Source organism: Hypanus sabinus, chromosome 3 (assembly GCF_030144855.1).
Source record: "Hypanus sabinus isolate sHypSab1 chromosome 3, sHypSab1.hap1, whole genome shotgun sequence".
NCBI lineage: Eukaryota > Metazoa > Chordata > Chondrichthyes > Myliobatiformes > Dasyatidae > Hypanus > Hypanus sabinus.
Genome location: NC_082708.1, coordinates 181,200,840 through 181,222,663, shown reverse-complemented (window position 1 = coordinate 181,222,663; position 21,824 = coordinate 181,200,840). Strand labels below are relative to the sequence as shown.

At 41.0% G+C, this 21,824-nt stretch overlaps 1 protein-coding gene across 1 annotated transcript in view; it reads left to right on the top strand.

Moving 5' to 3' along the window:
* LOC132391939 (putative pre-mRNA-splicing factor ATP-dependent RNA helicase DHX32) overlaps positions 1-21,824 on the top strand; it is a 147,065-nt gene that overhangs the window by 26,883 nt on the left and 98,358 nt on the right. The window lies entirely within an intron of this gene.

The following is a 21,824-nucleotide window of genomic DNA, read 5'->3' as shown; positions in this document are numbered from 1 at the left end:
TCCTCATCCACCTCTTCTCTTGTCTTTGTTATTTCCTACAACCCAGGAGATCAATTGTACCACTGAGTGTAGACTGCCTCTCACAGCAGTCCCATTCCCCCATATTTTCTTGTAACTTGTTCTTTCTTGTATGCCCATCAACTAGGTTACAGCGGGACATTGGTAGGATGCAAAACTGGGCTGAGAAGTGGCAGATGGAGTTCAACCCAGATAGGTGTGAGGTGGTTCATTTTGGTAGGTCAAATATGATGGCAAAATATAGTATTAATGGTAAGACTCTTGGCAGTGTGGAGGATCAGAGGGATCTTGGGTCTGAGTCCATAGAACACTCAAAACTGCTGCTCAGGTAGACTCTGTGGTTAAGAAAGCATACAATGCATTGGCCTTCATCAATCGTGGGATTGAGTTTAGGAGCCAAGAGGTAATGTTAAAGCTTTATAGGACCCTGATCTGGTCACCTCACTAAAGGAAGGATGTCAAAACTATAGAAATGGTGCAGAGATTTACAAGGATGTTGCCTGGATTTGGGAGGCATGCCTTATGAGAATAAGTTGAGTGAACTCGGCCTTTTCTCTTTGGAGTGACGGTGGATGAGAAGTGACCTGATAGAGGTGTGTAAGATGATGAGAGGCTTTGATCGTGTGGATAGTCAGAAGCTTTTTCTCAGGGCAGAAATGGCTAACACAAGAGGGAACAGTTTTAAGGTGCTTAGAAGTAGGTACAGAGAAGATGTCGGGTAAGGTTTTTTACGCAGAGTGGTGAGCGTAGAATGGGCTGCTGGCGACGGTGGTAGAAACAGAAATGTTAGGGTCTTTTAAGGGACTTTTGGATAGGTACATGGAACTTAGAAAAATAGAAGGCTATGGGTAACCCTAGGTGATTTCTAAAGTAAGTACATGTTTGGCACAGCATTGTGGGCCGAAGGGCCTGTATTATGCTCTAGGTTTTCTATGTTTTTACTCAGGAATATCAGAATCAGGTTTAGTATCTTTGACATGTCATGAAATTTGTTATTTTGTGGCTGCAGTACATTATAATTATTGTCAGCATCATTTTGTGTCTTATTATGGGGACGATTGTTTTTCCGGAAGTGGTTTGTCATTGTCAGCTGCTGGGCAGTCCTGAAGCAAGGTCTCAGCCTGATAGGTTAACCGTTTATTCATTTCCATAAATGCTTCCTGACCTGCAGAGTTCCTCCAGAATTTTGTGTGTATTGCTTTGGATTTCTAGCATCTGCACATTTTCATATGTCGTTATAAGACGGCTGACCCCAGCCATTATCAATACTCTTCAGAGGTTGTCTGCCTGGCTTCAGTGGTCACATAACCAGTACTTGTGATATTCACCAGTTGCCCATATGATCATCCACCACCTGCTCCCATGGGATGGGGGTGTGCTAAGCAGGTGCTATACCTTGCCCAAGGGTGTCCTGGTGACCTGAAGGCTAGTAGAGGGAAGGATCATCTTGCACCTCCTTTGGTAGAGACGTATCCTCACCCTGCTACCCGAACATTGCAATATATAAGAATTAAAAAGACTAAAAATTAAAATAAATATCTATGAAAATTAAATTAAATGAGTAACACAAAAGATGGCAATAAAAATTGGCATTGGGTACATGGATTAATTGTCCATTCAGAAATCTGATGGCAGAAGGGAAGAAGCTGTTCCTGAATCATTGGGTGTGTGTCTTCAGGTTCCTATACCTCCTTCCTGATGGTAGCAATGAGAAGAGGGCATATCCTGGGTGACGGGGGGGGGGGGGGGGGGGAGGGTCCTTAATGATGGGTGCTGCATTTTTGGGGCATCACCTTTTCAAGGTATCCTCAGTGCTGATTCGTACTAAACATTGAAACTAGGTGTAATTTACAGTAGCCATTGATTTACCAAAGCACTGAGGAGGAGGAGGGGGATCTGGAAGGTTCCATGCAGATGGTGAAGAGTAGGAAGTCTACACAGCACAAGGAGGTTGTGTAACTCCATACAGATGGCCCCAGAGCTCTTGGAACTAGTGTTATAATGTAAGCAAAGTCACTAGAGAGAAAGTGAAGCTAATGGATGCAGAAGTGGTTCATTCAACAAAAATGACCAGCAGGCATCATATTGAGACCCTTTTGGAGGAAGAGGCCTGCTCAACCCAATATAACACGACATCTTATATGCTAAAGGTCGAAGGACGATTCTATATTTACAATGTATCTACAATGCTTCCTTTGAATTACCAAAATGAACACCCAAAATGAATGTTCATCAGCATTGTCTGATCTTCCAGTTACCAGCTCTCCACAGCTCTGGGAACCTGTTGTACGGGGCTGTATTTAAAATTTAATCTACAATCTACATTCAGGTCTAAAGAATGGTTGCTGAAGTTACTATCTGCTATTACTCAAATTCCAGAATATGTCCTAACACTGGGTTCAGTTTTGACCAGATACCTGATAAAGCTAGTTTGGAAATAATCAGTATCTAACACCCTCAGAAAGGATTCACTGCTAATGTAATGGTTTCTCTGTAGCTGCGGTGTTTGGGTTATGACTAGAGATAACGGGGGCTTTGGAATGTGTGCTGGCCAATGAGGGGAGGCGTTTTTCTTTCTTATGTGCCTGAGAGAAGGGATTTCGTGGTCTTTTGGTTCAGGAGAAGATAGAGAGAGAAGATGCCAGAACGGGAAGGTCGTAGACTGCTGGGCTGAGTGGGCTTGGAATGGGGTCAGGAGTTAACGGAGAACGAACAGACGGGAAACAGTGAGCTCCAACATGTGCATTAGACTGTTTCATTAAAATGAGCCCTTTTTCTTTTTGTTTTCTTTACTAACCCCATAGTCAAAATAAGAATTATGAAGCTCAAATTGTTTAATTGCATATTCTGTATTGTTTATTATTTTGTGGTACTGATTTGTAACAGGAACACATCACTCGAAACAGATTTCTCAAGTTGGGCCTGAGGCTGTCTCCCCCTAGATTAATGCAACTGGGCAAGCCTGAGGGTTACAAGTACAATTACTGAGCTCCATTTATTACCTTTACTGTAATCAATGTTTATGAATGTGCTTTACAGTGCAAGTAAAACTAGCCTACCAGAAAAAATAATGCATGACAGACTTCATATATCTTAAAAGAGTCTAATTTGAATTAATTCCAATTGTGGAGACCGATGCAAAGTACATTGTTAATGGGAAATCCAGAAAGTGAGAACTCACTGGTGAGTAGTATTCAGTGATTTATAATTCTGATGAATGTATGCTGCTACAGAATATTAGGAATGGGTTCCATTTGTAATTTGTCAGTAAAATTTAATTTCTGATTGCTTAGTATTCATGTAGTCTTTAATATGATTGTCTACAATTCCAATTACAAATGTTGCATAGTTTTTATATAGTTAATTTTATATACACTTGGTAGCTCCGTTACCTCCAAGTCCTAATAAATTGGCCACTGAGTATAGGTTTGTGGTCTACTGCTGTAGCCCAGGTTCTGATGTTCCTATAAGCTGGCTTGACTCATTTAACTATTGGTCTGTATGCAGAGATTAGGAAAATATATTAGTGGTCTAAGTATTCAAAGATGAAGGTAGGTGGGGAATGTGAGAGCCTTGTAGGTTCTACGAACATTGGTATAAACCAGGTCTAATATGTCCACGGAAACACAGACAAAATGCAGGAGGAACTCAGCAGGCCAGGCAGCATCTCCAACATTGCACATTTTTCTTTCCTCCAGTCCCTTAGCACCACTTCTTGGTCTTGAGGCTCTGATGACATCTTTTAATCAGCTAACATCGCTAATGGATACTTTGATATCCACTACTTAAGCATTTCCCTCTGGCACATTATTCCATTTCAGAACCTCTGCTGGTCCTTTCTTCTGACTCAAGGAATAAGCTCTCCAAGACCTCTTCCCTCACCAAATTCCAACTCCTACACAGCCATACACCACTGTGCTAGGAAAATGTTTCACTTGGCTGGAATCAAGAGTTTCATTGGATATGCTATAAGGCATTGGCGACTGAGATGTTAAGCATTTTTGCTCAGAGTGAAAGGGTTTCCACACTCGGAGTGTGGTGAACACGTAGGATTCTCTACATCAGAAAGCTGTAGAGGGCAATTTGCAGAAGAGATTGAAGAAGGATTATGGATAAAATTTCTCAATGCAAAATACTTCAAGGAGTATGGAGAGAGATAATGAATATGACATTGAGATAGATGATTGGCCATAAATGGTGGACAATGCGCAAATGGCCAATTCCTGATCATGTTTTTCTTTCCTATATATGGGATTTCTTTGGTCATGAATTAGGATTTATTATCTATTCCTAATTGCTCATGGAGAGTCAATGCCTTGGACTGCTGCAGTGCAATTACTCTCATAGTGCTGAGCTGAGATTTTCAGAATTTTGTTCCATTAACAGTGAATGAATGATAGTTGAGATGATATGTGACTTGGAGTGAAGCTTGTGTGTAATGATAATGTACAGAGTGGCAGTAAAATTTATTTCTATATGATGTGGTCCTGGCTGATCTAACAGTTACAAGTTGGATATACTTAAGATTTAAAATTGTTTTAATCTCATTCCCAGTGCACAATTGTGAAGGAGATCAAAGTAATTATTACTGTGGATCCCATGCAGCACAAAGAAAAGTAACAAACAATAATAATAAACAAAAATATAAATACTTAAGATAGCTTGTATCTTGATTGTAGGACCATGATGTGATACTAGGCACAGGTATATAAGGTGACTGACAGGAAATTATAAAATAGTGGTGGTTGGAGTGTAGTGGGGTAAGTTAATGAGTGGGGGTGTTGATCAGCCGTTACTGCTTAGGGTAAGTAACTATTTTTGAATCTGGTTGTCCTAATGTGATACTACGTGGCTTCTTCCCCTACGGACAGGAGTGGGAGAAACAGTCCATGAGCAAGTTGGGTGCGATCCTTCATGATGTTACTTACACCTTTCTGTGTATATGTCCATGGTGACGGGTGACCTGGTGCCAGTGATACGCTGGCAGTTTTGATAACACATTGTAGAGTCTTGCTGTCTGTCGCAGTACAGTTTTCATACCATGCAGTGATGCAGCATGTTAGTATGCTCTCTACTGCCCATCTGCAGAATGACGTGAGTGTTTCATCTTCATCTTCAGAAAGTATGTACTTATTTTAGAAATTACCTAGGGTTACCCATGTACCTATCCAGGAATCTCTTAAAAGACCCCATCTTATCTGTCTCTACCACCATCGCCAGTGGCCTATTCTATCCACTCACCACTTTCTGCATAAAAAATGAAACCTATCTCTGACATCTCCTCTGTACCTACTTCCAAGCATCTTAAAACTGTGCGCTCTCAGGTAAGCCATTTCAGCCCTGGGGAAAAAACCTCTGACTATCCACACGTGTTCTGGGGCCATGAGCCATTGTGTGAGATATGCTCTCCTAGGAGTGTACAACTGTTCGCAGTTTCACTGCTTTGCTGCTGATGTAAAGAGGGGTGTGAGTGGTGCAAGTTCTCTTAAAGTAAATTATCACCTCCTTCATCTTGTTGATATTGAGAAAGTAGTTACTTCTCTGGCTCCAGGTCTTGAGCTCTTCCACCTCTGCTTTGTAGTCGGTCACATCCTTGTTGGTGATGAGCCCCACCACTGTTGTGTCATTGGCAAACTTGGCGATGTGATTACTTGGGTGTTTGGCCGTGTAGTCATTTGTGAGCAAATTGTAAAGCAATGGGCTCAGTGCACAGTCCTGGATGTCAGCCATGTTGAGGGTGATGGGGTGGGAGGAGCTGTTGTTCATCCTGACTGAAGTGGTTAGGAAGTCCAAAACCCAGTTTTAGACTGAGGTATAGGAGTTTATTCACTAAACTTCATTCTGATATAAACTTCATTCTGATATAAGGGCGTCTGATATTGACCAGAATGTGCATGAATAAAAGAACTAGACAAAGGACTTTGAGGTGGTTATGGGTTGAGCCAAGAATCAATTACAGAAATATTATGAAGAATATAGAGTCTTGGAGAATAGTGGGGTATGGAAAGTCTAGCTGTAACTTGTAGACTGAGATGCTGTACCTCCTTTAATCAATAGTGGGCATGGGAGGAAATAGAGCTTGAGTGCTGGTGGTGAGTCTGAAAATCAAAGTTAAAGAAATAATAAATACTTGTAACTCAGAGTGTTGGTGTCCATAATGCCAAATTAATATTCAAACTATGTCTATGTCACCATATATTGCCCTGAGTTTCATTAGCGAATAAAGAAATACAATAGAATGTATGAAAATCTACACACACAGGTTGATAAACAAACAATATGTAAAAGAAGACAATCTGTGCAGTACTAAATAAATAAATAAGGGAATAAATAAAGTGAGAATACAAGTGGTCAAATCAGTTCAGAGTTGACATGACTGAAGTTATTGACGCTGGTTCAGAAGCCTAATGGTTAAAGGGTAATAACAGTTCCTGAACCTGGTGGTGTGGGACCTAAGGCTGCTGTGCCTCCCTGGTGGCAGCAGTGAGAAGGGAGCTTGGCCTGCACAGTGGGGGTCCCTGATGATGTCTGCTTCTGCTGCTTTCTTGTGGCAGTGCTCCTTGTAGATGTGCTCAGTGGTGGTTGGGGGGGTGTTGTGGTGGTGTTGGCCTGTGACGGACTGGGTTGTATCTCACCACATGTTGTAGGTTTTTCTGTTCTTTGCCATTGCTGTTTCCTTACCAGGCCGTGATACAACCTGTCAGGATATTCCCCACTGTGCATCTATAAAGTTTGTCAAAGTCTTAGATGATGTACTGAATCTGTACAAACTTCTAAGAAATTAGAGGTACTATTGTGCATTTTTTTGTAATGTCACTTACATGCTGATTGCAGGATAGATCCTTGGATATTGTAATACCAAGGAATTTAAAGTCACCTACACTCGGCATCTCTAATGCCTTAATGAGGACTAGCTTATGGGCCTTCTGTTTCTTCCTCCTATAGTCAACAATCAGCTCTTTGGTTTTGCTGACACTGAATGAAAATTACTGGCATCAGTAATCAATTCAAATAAACTGCTGTAATTTCTTCCCTTGTTATGAGCAATTTTAAAAACTGTTTTTATCTGCAGTTTTTTTGATTACTTAAGGAGCCTATTATTGCGCTATAATTATATTCTTCCTTCACTGGTAATGTTCTAATAAACAGATGTAATGTTATTTCTTAGCTCCTATTCTTGTAGAAACATGATGCTTGAAACTATCCACAACAGCTCTGCAGCCTAGCTTTGCAGCTGGTCAGCATGTGCTACTTGAAAGCTCAAGTGCATCAAATTTGCTGCATTCTGCAGGTCAATGAACTTCCATCCTGCCTCAACTTTATATTTATATGTGCCTTATTTATTTAGGCATACATTATTGTATTAGGTGCTTCTACACGACCTACTCTATATTGGTGAGATCCGTTGTAAGTTGGGGGAACATTTTGTCGAGCTCCTCTGCTCCATTCACCAAAAACAGAACTTCCCAGTGATCAACCCTTTCAATTCCTATCCCCATTCCCATTCTGACATGTTGGTCAACGCTCTCCTCTTTTGTCATAGCGAGGCCACTCTCAGGGTGGAGAAGCAACACCTCTAAGTAGCCTCCAACCTGATGGCATGAACATTGATTTCTCCTTTCTGTAATTTTTTCCCCCTCAGCCTTTATTGGAGTATAAAAGTTGCATTGTTTGCTGTGTAACCAAAACTATGTAGTCAGCTTTGATGTAGATTATGTAGTCTGAGTTTGCTATTTGCTATGAATGTAGAAGACAATGGTGTGTTAATGAGAGGTAGCTAAGAGATGTAGATTAGAACATGATTAAGTCAATGGGTAGAAACAATAGTGGTGGATGTACTTGTGATACGCAACTAAAGACCAATTGGATATGCTAATGCAACTAAACCAGGAGATTGCTATAAAAAATGCGATGTACAAGGATCGGTAGGCAATCAGCTCAATGACTGTCTCAGCTTTGATTTGCAAATTTAAGTTTAACCCTTCTTGAAGAATCTTCTGCGTCTCCTGGTTGTTTGTGGGGCACGAGAAACCACGACACCTTCTCTCTTCTTCTGTTACCTCTTTTCACCTGCTTGTTACTTCCCTCTGGTGCCCCTCCTTCCCTTTCTCCTGTGATCCACTCTCCTCTCTGATTAGGTTCCTCCTTCTCCAGCCCTTTACCTACCCACCTGGCTTCACCTATCACCTTCAAGCTGCCCTGCTTCTGAACCCCCCCCCCCCACCTTTTTATTTTGGCATCTTTCTCCTTCCTTTTCAGTCCTGAATAAACCTCTTGACCCAAAACCAAAGAACCATAAAACATTACAGCACAGAAACAGGCCTTTTGGCCCTTATTGACTGTGCTGAACCATTTTTCTGCCTAGTCCCACTGACCTACATCTGGGCCATATCCCTCCAAACCCCTCTCATCCATATACCTGTCCAAGTTTTTCTTAAATGGTAAAAGTGAGCCAGCATTCACCACTTCATCTGGCAGCTCATTCCACACTCCCACTACTGTCTGTGTGAAGAAGCCCCCCTCCCAATGTTCCTTTTAAACTCCCCCCCTTCACCCTTAACCCATGACCTCTTTTTTTTTCTTCCCTGGCCTCAGTGGAAAAAGCCTGCTTGCATTCACTCTATCTATATCCATCTTAATTTTATACACCTCTATCAAATCACCCCTCATTCTAATAAGCTCCAGGGAATAAAGTTCTAACCTATTCAACCTTTCTCTGTAACTCAGTTTCTCAAGTCCCGACAACATCCTTGTAAACCTTCTCTGCACACTTTCAACCTTATTAATATCTTTCCTGTAATTAGGTGACCAAAACTGCACACAATACTCCAAATTTGGTCTCACCAATGTCTTATACAACCTCATCATTACATTCCAACTCTTATACTCAATACTTTGATTTATAAAGGCCAATATACCAAAAGCTCTCTTTACAACCCCATCTATTTGTGACACCACTTTTAGGGAATTGTGTATCTGTACTCCCAGATAACTCTGTTCTACTACACTCCTCAGTGCCCTACCATTTACCTTGTATGTTCTACCTTGGTTTGACCTTCCGAAGTGCAAAACCTCACACTTGTCCGCATTAAATTCCATCTGCCATTTTTCAGCCCATTCCTCCAACTGGTCCAAATCCCTCTGCAAGCTTTGAAAACCTTCCTCACTGTCCACTATTCCTCCAATCTTTGTATCATCAGCAAATTTGCTGATCCAATTTGTCACATTATCATCCAGATCATTGATATAGATGACAAGTAACAATGGACCCAGCACTGATCCCTGTGGCACACCACTCGTCACAGGCCTCCACTCAGAGTAGCAATCCTCCACTACCACTCCACTGGCTTCTTCCATTGAACCATTGTCTAATTCAATTTACTGCCTAACTAACCTTCCATTGCGGGACCTTGTCAAAGACCTTACTGAAGTTCATGTATACAACATCCACTGCCTTCCCTTCATCTACTTTCCTAGTCACTTCCTCGAAAAACTCTAATAGATTGGTTAAACATGACCTACCACGCACAAAGCCATGCTGACTTTTCTAATAAGTCCCTGTCTATCCAAATACCTGTAGATCCTATCTCTTACTATTCCTTCCAATAATTTACCTACTACCGGTGTCAAACTTACCGGCCTATAATTTCCCGGCTAAAAACTCCAACTTTTTATTGAGTTCCATAGATGCTGCCTGAATCTGTTCCTCCAGGAGTATGTGTATGTTGTATGAGTATGTGGATTTCAGGCATCTCCTGTCCTTGTGTTTATATGTGCTGTTACTTTGGTTGCCAAATGCCCATCTGATTAGTAGAAGTATCAGAATTTTGACAGTCATCCATCCCCGCAGGCTAACATTCTCAATCTGCCTTTATTTACATCAATTTATTTTCAAAGTTAAAATTCATTAGTTTGTCCTAGCACCATAACTTTTCCTTAAACTGCCAAGGAGTTGCTGTTGGCAGGGTTGACACATCGCAAACTTGTGCCGAATTGCAAGGGCAAAGTACGTTATTAATCTCCATCACAGAGCTCATTAGTTGTAGGAGATCAGTGTCATAGATGCTAGACCAGTAACAGGCCCTTTGCCAACCAAGGTGCCCAGCTAAACTAATCCCATTTCCCTTTGTTGCTGTATCACTCTTAACTGGGGGTCCCCGACCTGGGGTCCATGGACCCCTCGGTTCATGGTAGGGGTCCATGGCATAAAAAGGTTGATGCCATTCTAAACCTTTTCTGTCTACATACTTATCCAAATTATGTTATTGTGTCTGCGAAATCTACTTTCTCTGGTAGCTCGCGCTACATATAAATGATCTCTTTTAAAATTATTTCTCCTCTCACCTTGACTATTTTTTCGTTCTCCTTGTGTCCATTTACCCTATTCATGCCCCTCATGATTATGTTGTAATGTCATACCTGTGCCTCCTACATTCCAAGAAATGAAGTCATAGTCTGCCCAACCTCTCCCTTAGTCAGGCCCTCTGTATGTAATTTGAATTGAAGTATTATTAGTTTCAGTTTGTGATGAAGGTTACTAGTATTATCCTGAGTTTTAGTATAAGAATTAAATCTTTCCATTCACAAACTTGAAATGGCCCACAAAACAACCCTTGTTCAGGAGGTAATTGATCATGAACCGTAATTGTGCTTGGATGAGTTTCCTTATAGCTCTTTGCAACAGACAGAAAGGTATATGATGGTTTTATTTACCTAATATCAGCAAACTTGTCTTAGTGTGGCACCTTGGAAATTAAGAGCTCAATTTTTTTTTACAGGAGTCACATGCTAAGGCTTGCTCCCAGAGAGCCTGTTCAGAATAATATTTGGTATAGTTCTGGAGCAGGTGATGTGTACCAGAGGGATGAGGTAATTCAGAAGAGGTGAATAGGTAAATTATCTTTCTAAAACTGAGTTTCGTCTTTTCATTTAGAAGAGATTACTGTCCATTAAAAATGTAGTTCAGGAACTGCTTTGATTAAATCGACTCACTGACTGTAAAATATCAGATCATTTCAATGTGTCATGAGACACATATTTTGCAATTGAGATCATGTTCCAAATTTTAAGAGCAAAACTGAATCACATATAGACATTTCGACCACAATGTGCCTTGGGACATCTTCTGGTATGTTGGCTGCAGTATGTTTCAGCAGTAATTGTAGGGAATTGTTTTGTGAATATTTTGAGCAAGTGAATTGAATTGTTTTTTTTTAATATATGAGGTAGGATATATTGGGCCAGGATGTATATGCAGAGTTTAAGCCATAGTGTCATAAAGCACTACAGCACAGAAACAGGCCCTTCAGCCCATCTAGTCCATGCTGAATAAGTATTCAGTCCAGTCCCATCGACCTGCACCTGGATCATAGCCCTCCATTCCCCTCCCATCCATGTACCTGTCCATAAGTTTAAGTTAAGTCCTGAGGAAGTTCACAAGAATGGTTCCAGGAATGAAAGACTAACGTATGAGGAGTGTTTGGCTCTGGGCCTGTACTCGCTGGAGCTTAGAAGAATAAGGGGTAGGGATCTCATTGAAATCTATTGAATATTGTAAGGTCTGGATAGAGTGGTAATACAAAGGATGTTTCCTTTTAGTAGGGAATCTAGGATCAGTGGGCATAGCCTCAGAATGTAGAGGAAGAGGAATTTCTTTAGTTAGAGCAGGGGTCAGCAACCTTTACCACTGAAAGAGCCACTTGGACCTGTTTCCCACAGAAAAGAAAACACTGGGAGCCGCAAAACCCGTTTGACATTTAAAATGAAATAACACTGCATACAACGTTTTGTTTTGCCTTTATGCTATGTATAAACAAACTATAATGTGTTGCATTTATGAAATTCTCCTGCAGAGAAAACGAAATTACATTTCTGCATGCAACAGAAACATTTTGAACTCCGAAAAAAAGACGTTAGGTTAAAGGTTACTTTTAAGTAAAATACTCAACGTCTATTTGAGTCCTTCTTGTATTTATGAAAAACGCCAAACTTAAATTTGCCGCCAGCAGCAAATCAAAAATAACATCAGCCAGCTGTCAGCCTGAAAAATAAAAGGATTATTTCACTGAACAATGAAAACATATGAATATACGTAAAATAATAGGCAATTAAAATATTTATCATACTTGTTCAGGTTGACTCACACCTGACAATGCAGTCGTATTTAGTAGGGATGGATCGATGCTTAGGGGAGTGACCGGGAAGGATAATGTGTTTTTTTCCTCTCTGAACTCACAGAAGCGTTTCCCAAACGATGTTTGCATTGCGATGATTGCAGAATGTAAATACTCCGAATTTATCATGTCGTGACATTGTTTGAACTCTCTCAAATTGGGCAAGTGAGACAATGTGCCTTTCTGTAAATCTCTGGCAAGCAACGTCAACTTGCGCTCGAATGCCAAAACATCCTCCAACATGTGCAGGGCTGTACGTCCTTACCCCGTTGAAGAGCTGTGTTCAGCGTGTTCAGGTGCGCTGTCATGTCTACCATGAAGTGTAGCTTTTCCAGCCACTCTGGCTGTTCCAGCTCAGGAAAGTTGAGCCCTTTGCTGCCCAGGAAAGTTTTCACTTCTTCCAGACACGCGACAAAGCGTTTCAGCACCTTCCCTCTGGACAGCCAGCGATAAAAACACGTTGTAGCGGTTGCTACACGCAGTCAGTAAACTGCAGTCAAAGATAGCTTTATTCGAACTAAACAGCCTTGCTTTTAAGCCTCCCTCAACCCGCCCCCCCATGGGCGCGGATGCTGCAAAAGACACGTACTCACAAACCCCCGTAGGCTATCTCCTGAACGCTGGCTAATTGTGAGCCGGTTCGGATGTGTCAGGAAATGGGTCGCCACAACGTCTTAATTAGATTGTACAAGATCACCATAATCTTCAAATTTAGATTTACATTTCAAAAACTAACAAACTAACATAAAATACATTTTAATTAAATACTGACCATGTAGCGGTGTGCTACACGCAGCGCTAAAATTACGACACGGAGTCGGTAACTGCAGTCGAAGGAAAAAACCTTATTCGAAATCTTCAGCCTCACTTTTAAGCCTCCCTCAACCTGCCCCCCATGGCGCAGAGGCTCCAAAGCTCTGTGCTCGCAAACCCCCGTAGGCTATCTAATTGTGAGTCGGTTTGGATGTGCCAGGAAAAGGGTCGCCACAACCAATTATTTCCCAAAGTAACAGGGAGCCGCAGCACAGACGTAAAAGAGCCACATGTGGCTCCGGAGCCGCGGGTTGCCGACCCCCGAGTTAGAGGGTATTGAAGTTAGAGGGTGGAGCTCATTGCCACAGATGGCTGTGGAGGCCAAATCATTGGGTGTATTTGAAGCAGAGATTGATAAATTTTTGACTAGATTATGACATGATAGAATGACAGAGCAGAATTGATAGACTAAATGGCCTAATTCTGCTCCTATGTCATATGATCTTAATTTACTAAACAGCTTACTGGGATTGTTACTTGGACTTGGAGTACAATTTGTGGATTAGAGTCTAGAGATACGAGTTTGAATCCCAACGAAAAAGCTTGGAATGTAAAATTCAGGTAAACAGATTAAGTATATTCTAGCCTGGCTGGCAATTGGTTTATTATTGTCACAGGTACGAGATTCAGTGAAAACCTTTGTACCTTTTTTTTTGCATTTCATCACATCAGTGCATTGAGGTTGTACAAGGGAAAACAATTACAGAATGCAGAATAAAGTGTTACAGTTACAGAGAATGCAGTCCAAACAGACATTAAGTGCAAGACCAGAACAAAATACGCTGTCAAGTCAAGATTCCATCTTATTATACAAGAGTCTTATTTATTTAGAGGACAGGCCCTTCCAGCCCAATGAGTCATGCTGCCCATCAGCCCACATATTTAACCCTAGCTTAACCAGAGGACAAATTACAATGAACAATTAACCTACTAACTGATATGTATTTGGAATTTAGGAACAAAATAGAGCACTCAGAAGAAACACACTTGGTGAAACTCCTGACAGATGGTTCTGGAATTGAACTCCAAACTCCAATGCCTCAAGCTGTAATAGTAATACGCTAATCACTACGACTCCGTGGATTAAAGCTGTCTTTGAGTCCAATAGTTAGCGGTTTCTGACCTTGTATCTTCTGTCTGATGGAAGGAAGGAGAATGAATGTTCAGAGTGGATAGGGTCTGATTATTTTGGCTGCTTTAGCGAGGCAGTAAGATGTGTACAGTCCATGGATGGGAGTTTGGCAGGGAGTGTGAAACTACTCTTAACAATACAGGTTCACTGCTTACTCAAATTCCTTTGGAAGGACAGTCAATCATAAATATCAGCAAAATCTAAATCCAAGGAATGTATAAGCCAATGTTTGATTGATTAAAGCATAAGGCCTAATTGAAAAGATTGGGGTATCAGTGCCAGAGGTGTTCATTTCGTTGATGTACAAGGTTTACTTGTCTGTGCAGAACTGACGATATGATCTGCAATTAACAGGCTCCTGGATGGACTGCAGTGATGAACTGACTTTGTGGCTGTGGACTCACTTTCGTGAACTTTAGTTCTGAATGTTATTTGTTCATCTTTCGGTCTTTTTTTAAATGGTTCTATTGGGTTTCTTTGTTTATGTGGCTGACTGTAAGAAGACTAATTTCAATGTTCAAAGTACATTTATTATCAAAGCATGTACAGAATTGGTCAAAGGTCTTAGCTACTATATAGCTAGAGTGCTTAAGACTGAGTGCCAGTACTGTATTCGTCAATATGGAGCAGGGAACTTGTTTGTAAATCTGTCAGGAGCAAAGGATGTTGGGAATGGTGAGCGTGGAGTGCTGCAGGGTGGGGGTGGGGCAAGTGACAGAACGTGTGCCAGGGGTAGGTGTGGTGTTGGTGCAGACACACCCTGAGACACCAGGCAAGGTTCCAAATGGATTATTGATCATTCTGGCTCTTCCCTCTCATTCCCCTTTTCCCAACTATGATTCCCCTCTCCCTGCCCCCTACCCACTCTCAGTGCACAATAGAGACCCATATCAGAATCAGGTTTATCATCACTCACATGTCATGAAACTTTTTTTTCACAGCAGCGGTATAATACAATACATAAAATTACTACAGTACTGTGCAAAAGTCCTAGGCACCCCAGCTATATATATGTGCCTGTATGCTATATATAACTTTGAGATTCGTCTCCTTATAGGCATGTACTTTGAACATAATAAGGGGAATTAATTGACATATCTCAGCAACACACACAGAAAGAAAAAGGGGGGAGGAGCACCAGAGAGAAAAGGTGAGATATGGAAAGAGGCCTTCCATGGCTTTCTGTCCTCACCTATTATATTCCCCCTTCTCTAGGCCTGTATCTCTTTCACCAATCAACTTCCCAGCTCTTTACTTCCCCTCCCCTCCCAATTTAACCTATCAGCTTGTGTTTCTCCCCCCCCCCCCCCCCCCCCCAGGTTTTAAATGTACAGTACTCCATCTCTTTTTCTCCAGTCCTGCTGAAAGAGTTTGGCCTGAAGCACCGACTGTACTCTTATCCGCAGATGCTGCCTGGCCTGCTGAATTCTTCTAGCATTTTATGTTTGCTGATGGGATTTCTAGCATCTGCAAATTTTCTCTTGTTTGTGAGCAGACATTTTGAACTCACTTTTCATACTTCCTTTGTCTTGTTTCTTCCCATGGATTGGATGTTGCCAGCAACAGCACTACTTATTGTTCAGGTGCCAGGTACAGACCGCATCAGGTTCCAAAGGTACATCAGCTGCCTGATCTGCTGAGCTCCTCCAATGTGTTGCACATTTAATGTTCATCTCCAATTGCCCCTGAATTGAGGGAGCAGTTAAGATTGTGATCAGACTACAAAGATCTGCTGTTGTTTATATCTTATTTCTATAATCTTTCAGCATTTACTTGTATTTTTCAAAAGATCAAAGTTCAAAATAAAATTTATTATCGTTGTGTGTGTATATTATATATATATATATGTGTGTGTGTGTGTGTGTGTGTGACATATATATATGTCACCATATACAACCCAGAGATTCCTTTTCCTGTGGGCATATTTAGCAAGTAGAACAGTAACTGTAAACAGGAGCAATGAACAGCAGACTGCAAAAGCAAATATAAATTAATAGTAATAAATAATGAGAGCATGAAATAAGATAAGAGTCTCTTAAATGACTCTAGTTACTCCCTTTTCTTCAAGGGGCTGATGGTTGAGGGGGAGTAACTGTTCCTGAATTTGGTGGTGTGAGTCCTGAGACACTTGTACCTTCTACCTGATGGCAGCACTGAGAAAAGAATATAACCGGGGTGTTGAGGATCTTTGAAGATGGATGCTGCTTTTCTATGGCAACATTTCATGTAGATATACTCAGTAGATGGGAGGGTTTTACCTCTGAAGTACTGGGCCAAATTCACTAGCTTTTGTAGGATTTTTCCGCTCAAAGACTTTGGTGTTCCTGTACCAGGCCGTAATGCAGCCAGTTAGCACACTTTCCATCACTAGTCTATAGAAGTTTACCGGTGTTTTTGATGACATGCCGGGCCTCTGCAGACTCCTGAGGAAGTCTGCTGTTGTGCTCTCTTTGCAATTATATCTGTATGATTTGTCCAGAACAGATCCTCTGAGATAGTGACACCCAGGAATTTAATGTTACTGACTTTCTCTACCTCTGATCCTCCGATGAGTACTGGCTCATGGACTGCTGGTTTACCTCTCCAATCAATTCCTTGGTCTTATTAACATAGAGTGAGAGGTTATTATTGCACCACTTAGCCAAATTTTCAATCTCCCTCTGGTAAGATGATTCATCACCATTTTTTGATACAGCCACAACAGTGGTGTCGTCAGCTAACTTGTATATGGTTTTGGAGCTGTACTTAAAGCGATTAGCGCAGGGAGGCTAAGTACACATCCCTCCGGTGCTCCTGTGCTGATAGAGATTGTGGAGCTGATTTTTCCGATCTGAACTGACTGGGGTCTGCAAGTGAGGAAATCCAGGATCCAGTTCCACAAAGGGATATTGAGGAGATGATATTGTTGAATGCTGAACTGTAATTGATAAAGAACATCCTGATGCTGATGCATGCATTTTTGCTGTCCAAATGTTCCAGGGTTGTATGAAGAGTCCATGAGATGGTGTCTGCTGGAGACCTGTTGATTCAGTTGGCAAATTGGAGTGGATCCAAGTTGCCTCTCAAACAGGAGCTGATATGCTACAATACCAGCCTCCCAAAACACTTCATCACTGAAAATCAGTGCCACTATGCGATAGTCATCAAGGCAGGTTACCGTGCTCTTCTTGGGCACTGATATGATTGAAGCCTGTTTGAAGCAGGTGGGTACCACACACTGCCAGAGTGAGAAGTTGAAGATATCTATGAACACACCAGCCAGTTGGTCAGCCCATGTCTTTAGTACTCGGACAGGTACTCCGTCAGGACCAACTGCTTTCCTTGGGTTTACTCTTGAAGGTAGTACTTAGGTCATCTTCAGGTTCTGAGACCAAAGGTTCATTGGAAGACATCAGAGTGTGCGATGGTTCCTCCCTGTTCTGGTGGTCAAAGGGAGCATAGATGGCATTGAGTTCACCTGGAAGTGAAGCTCTGATGTTGCAGGATTTAACCCTGTAGGAGTTTATGGTATTCAAACCCTGCCACAGCTGTTGAGCATCCCTTGTTGATTCCATTCCAGTCCAGAATCTCCACTTCCCCCATGAAGTGGCTTTCCAGAGATCATATCTGCACCTCTTGTAGCATTCTTGATCTCTAGTCTTGAATGCCTGTGATCTGGCTGTCGGCAAATTCTGGATTTCAGTGTTCATCCAGAACTTCTGATTGGGGTGAATCCTGAACGATTTCGTGGTGACGCACTCATCCACAGCTGTTTTAATAAAGTCTGTTATGACCATGGTGTAGCCATTCAGGTCCTCAGATGAGCTTTGGAACACAGCCCAGTCCACTGACTCAAGGCAATTCTCTGCCTCCGCGACCACCTCTTAGTTTTTTGATCTCCGGAACCTTGCTTGTTTGGTTCTGTATGCAGGTAGCAGGGGTACAGCCAACTAGTCCGATTTGCCAAAATGCCGTCTTGGGAAGGAACGATAAGCACTCCTTATTGTAGTCTTACAGCGGTCTAGTGTTTTGGGACCTCTGATGCAATAGGTTTCATGCTGGTGATAATTGGGCAGGGTTTTCTTCAGCCTGGCCTGGTTAAAATCATTGACCATAACTTGAAATGCATTCGGTTGGGCAGATTTTTGCCAGCAGACGTCATTGTGCAGTTTCACGAGTGCTTTCTTATAATCGGCCGCTGGTGGTATATAAACTGCAGTCAAGATCGTGAATGAGAATTTCTGAGGTAAATAGAATGGTTTACAATTAATTGTTGGGTGTTGTAAGTCAGGGGAACAAGAGGTTGATGTATCCCCAATGTCTGTATACCAATAAAAAGTGACTAAGAAGCACATGTACCACTTTTCCTTGCAAGAGATCATGGTTCGATCCATTCTGAAAATCGTAAAACCTGGTTGGAGAGCTACTTCTGGTGTATTCATTGTTAACCAAGTTTCAATGCAACAAGCTATTGAAATGTACCTCTGATACCACAGACTTACCCTGAGATCGTCAATCTTATTTTCTAACGACTGCACGTTCGCCAACAAGATGCTGGGGAGAGGAGGCCTCATCCCTCTGTGCTTTAGCCTGGTTTGAGTACCCCCTCTCCAGCCACAGAGTTGACATTAAAGGCGCCAAGCTTAACTGCTCTGCTGGAGCTCATGCCTTCTGCTCTGCATTCAATCATCAGTCATGAGATCAGAAAATCATTGATGTAATTTCCATTGTTGAGAGGAAATTGACATGCTGTAGATTGCAGCAAAAGTAAATCAAAAGAAGTATATTTAAGAGGAAAACGGGTATAATTTTCTGCAGCCTACAGTCGCCAGTGTATGCCAGCGCCATCTTATGTTGACATCAGAACCAAATTCTGTATTTTTGTTTTGTTTGTTTTTGTTTATTATTTTCTCTTCATTCCAAGAACTTTATTCCTTGGAACTTAGAAGATTGAGGGGAGATTTGACAGAGGTATACAAAATTATGAGGGCTATAGATAGGGTAAATGCAAGCAGGCTTTTTCTACTGAGCTTGGATGGGTCTCCAACCAGATGTCACGAGTTCAGGGTGAAACTTGAAAAATTTAAAGGGAACATGAGGGGAAACTTCTTCATTCAGTGGGTTGTGAGAGTCTGGAATGAGCTGCCAGCACAAGTGGTGCATGTGAGCTCAATTTCAACATTGAAGAGAAATTTGGATAGATACAAGATGCATAAATGGTAGGGGTATGGAGAGCTGTGGTTTCCAGGTTGATGGAAGTAGGCAGATTAAATGATTTGGCATGGGCTGAATGAGCCAAAGGCCCGTTTCTGTGATGCATTTCTCTATGACTATTTTCATCTGTACTGTAATAATAAAGTGAAAAATTTTGTTTACATGCCATCCAGACAGATTATTCCATGCATAATCATATTGATACAGTAAAAATGAGAGCAGATTGTTACAGTTACCGAGAGAGTGCAGTGTGGTTAGACAATAAAGCACGAAGGATACAATGAGTCATACTCAGAGTTAAACCTGTGCCAAATTATTGTCAGTATCAGTACCTACTTCCTGCTCCTATTTTCTAAAATAGTGATAATTTCATCTGAATTTCGTCTACATCAGGGGTTCCCAACCTAGGTTTCATGGGTCCCTCCATTAATGGTAGAGGTCCATGGCAGAAAAATGGTTGGGAACCATTGCTCTGTGTGGATGAAATTAAAAGGGAAGGCTATGGGGGAGGGAAGGTTGATCGATCTTAGAGTAAGTTTAAAAAGTTGGCACAACATTGTGGGCTGAAGGGTCTGTTTTGTGTTCTATATGCTAAATATGCCTGATTTGGATGATACCCACTTCCTTTTCATTGTATGGAGAAAGCCTTATCATTTGAGATTACTCATGCAACATCTCTATTTGTCATGTTTCAGAGATTCTGGAGAGAAAGTGCTGAGGCAGTACATGATAATATAGCGTAAAGATTGGATTGTACTTGTTTGTAGGTTGAAAGGGATAAATTATTTAAATATTGAGCCTTTTGGCAAAAAGATGTCAGCAATTTAAAAGTCAACTTGTAAGTTTTGGCACTTCATGAAATGTAATTTTACTTTGGGTACACCGTGAGGAGAAATTGGGAACCAGGATATATGAAAGTAATTTACTTTGTAGGTAATGATATATTTGGAAAATCTTTTGTTGCCCTGCGCAGAAACAGGAGTGTGAGGGGAATTATTTACTTTTATGTTGGACGTTGTACATGAGGAACCGTGTGTCCACCAAAAGTTCATGATGTCTATACTTAATGCAGAAGGATGGAAAATTAATACCTATTATAAATTCAGTGTGGACCAGTAGCAGCCTTTTTAACATATGTCTGTCAATACCACAAAGAATTTCATGCTTTTTATTTTTACCTGTTCCATTTTTTTCCCTCTCTTTGTTCTAACAGCTGGGGTTACAATATTTGAGGCCATTCTAGAACATAGAGAATGCATAGCAGCTCAAAAATTGTGGCCACTTTTTAAATGAGGGGAATGATATCCCATTCCTTAAGTGGAGAAAGTGGACTTATTCTAAACTATCTCTCCTTCTAGTTCTCTCATGTCAGTAATATAATGACGTGTCACTGCTCCATTTCTAAGGGTAGATAATCTATATTCTTTAATAATTCATTGAGAAAAAATTATATATTACCAAGGGTGTGATTTTATTAGTATACTTTCCAATTACAACAAGCCTTACCAAATGTGTTTAAATCATCTTGTTGTAAAGGTGAACCTCACTCACCTCAGCACTGAATGATTCCACAACCTATCGACTCACTTTCAAGGACTCTACAACTCGTGTTCTCAGTATTATTTATTTACTTGTGTTTTGATGTATTTGAAGACTTTATCTTATTTTGCAGTTTGGTTGTTTGTCAGTCTTTGTGTGTAGATTGTCATTATTCTGTTGTATTTCTTTCTTTTATTATGAATGATTGAAAGTAAATGAATCTCCAGGAAGTATATGGTGACATATACATTCTTTTAATAATAAATTTACTTTGACCATTGAACTTTACTTTTGTAATTCTTTAATCTTACTTTCTGCATGTTATACTGTTGGCATTTAGGGCAGCAATGCATTTCTTCCATCTCTATCTGTTCTTAGTGGTCTTCTCTTTTGTGCCCCAGGTGTGGTTCAGAGTCCTCATTTCTGCCTCTACAGTAAGGCGCCAAGTTGTCTTTGGTCTCCAGCATTTCACCTGTCCTTAATGAAATAATGTCCAGATAATTCTTTAATCTACATGTTAACTTTTTAAAGGACTCAAATCTCTTTGGAATATAATAATTACTAATTTCTCTTAATTTAAATAGTAAAAGATTTTAGCATTCCAACCTAGATAGTTTCATACCAAGCCACAAAATATTCTCTGCCAGGATTTTCACTTGATCATGGTATCCGTATCTTTGCAAGTTTTTTGGAACCTTCTCACAGATTACTCTGCCACCTATCCCTTCAGCCCTTCACATCTTTGCTAACTATCAAACATCCGTATGCACTGTTCCCACTTGTTTCAGAGCCATCAGCTTTCCCATAGTAATGTCAATTGACAGTGGCCAATTAACCTACCAATCCATACGTTTGGCTTGTGGGTGAAGCGAGCATTTAAGGGAATTCCACATAATTACAGTATGTGCATACTCCACTTAGGCTACGTCCACACTACACTGGATAAATCCGTAACC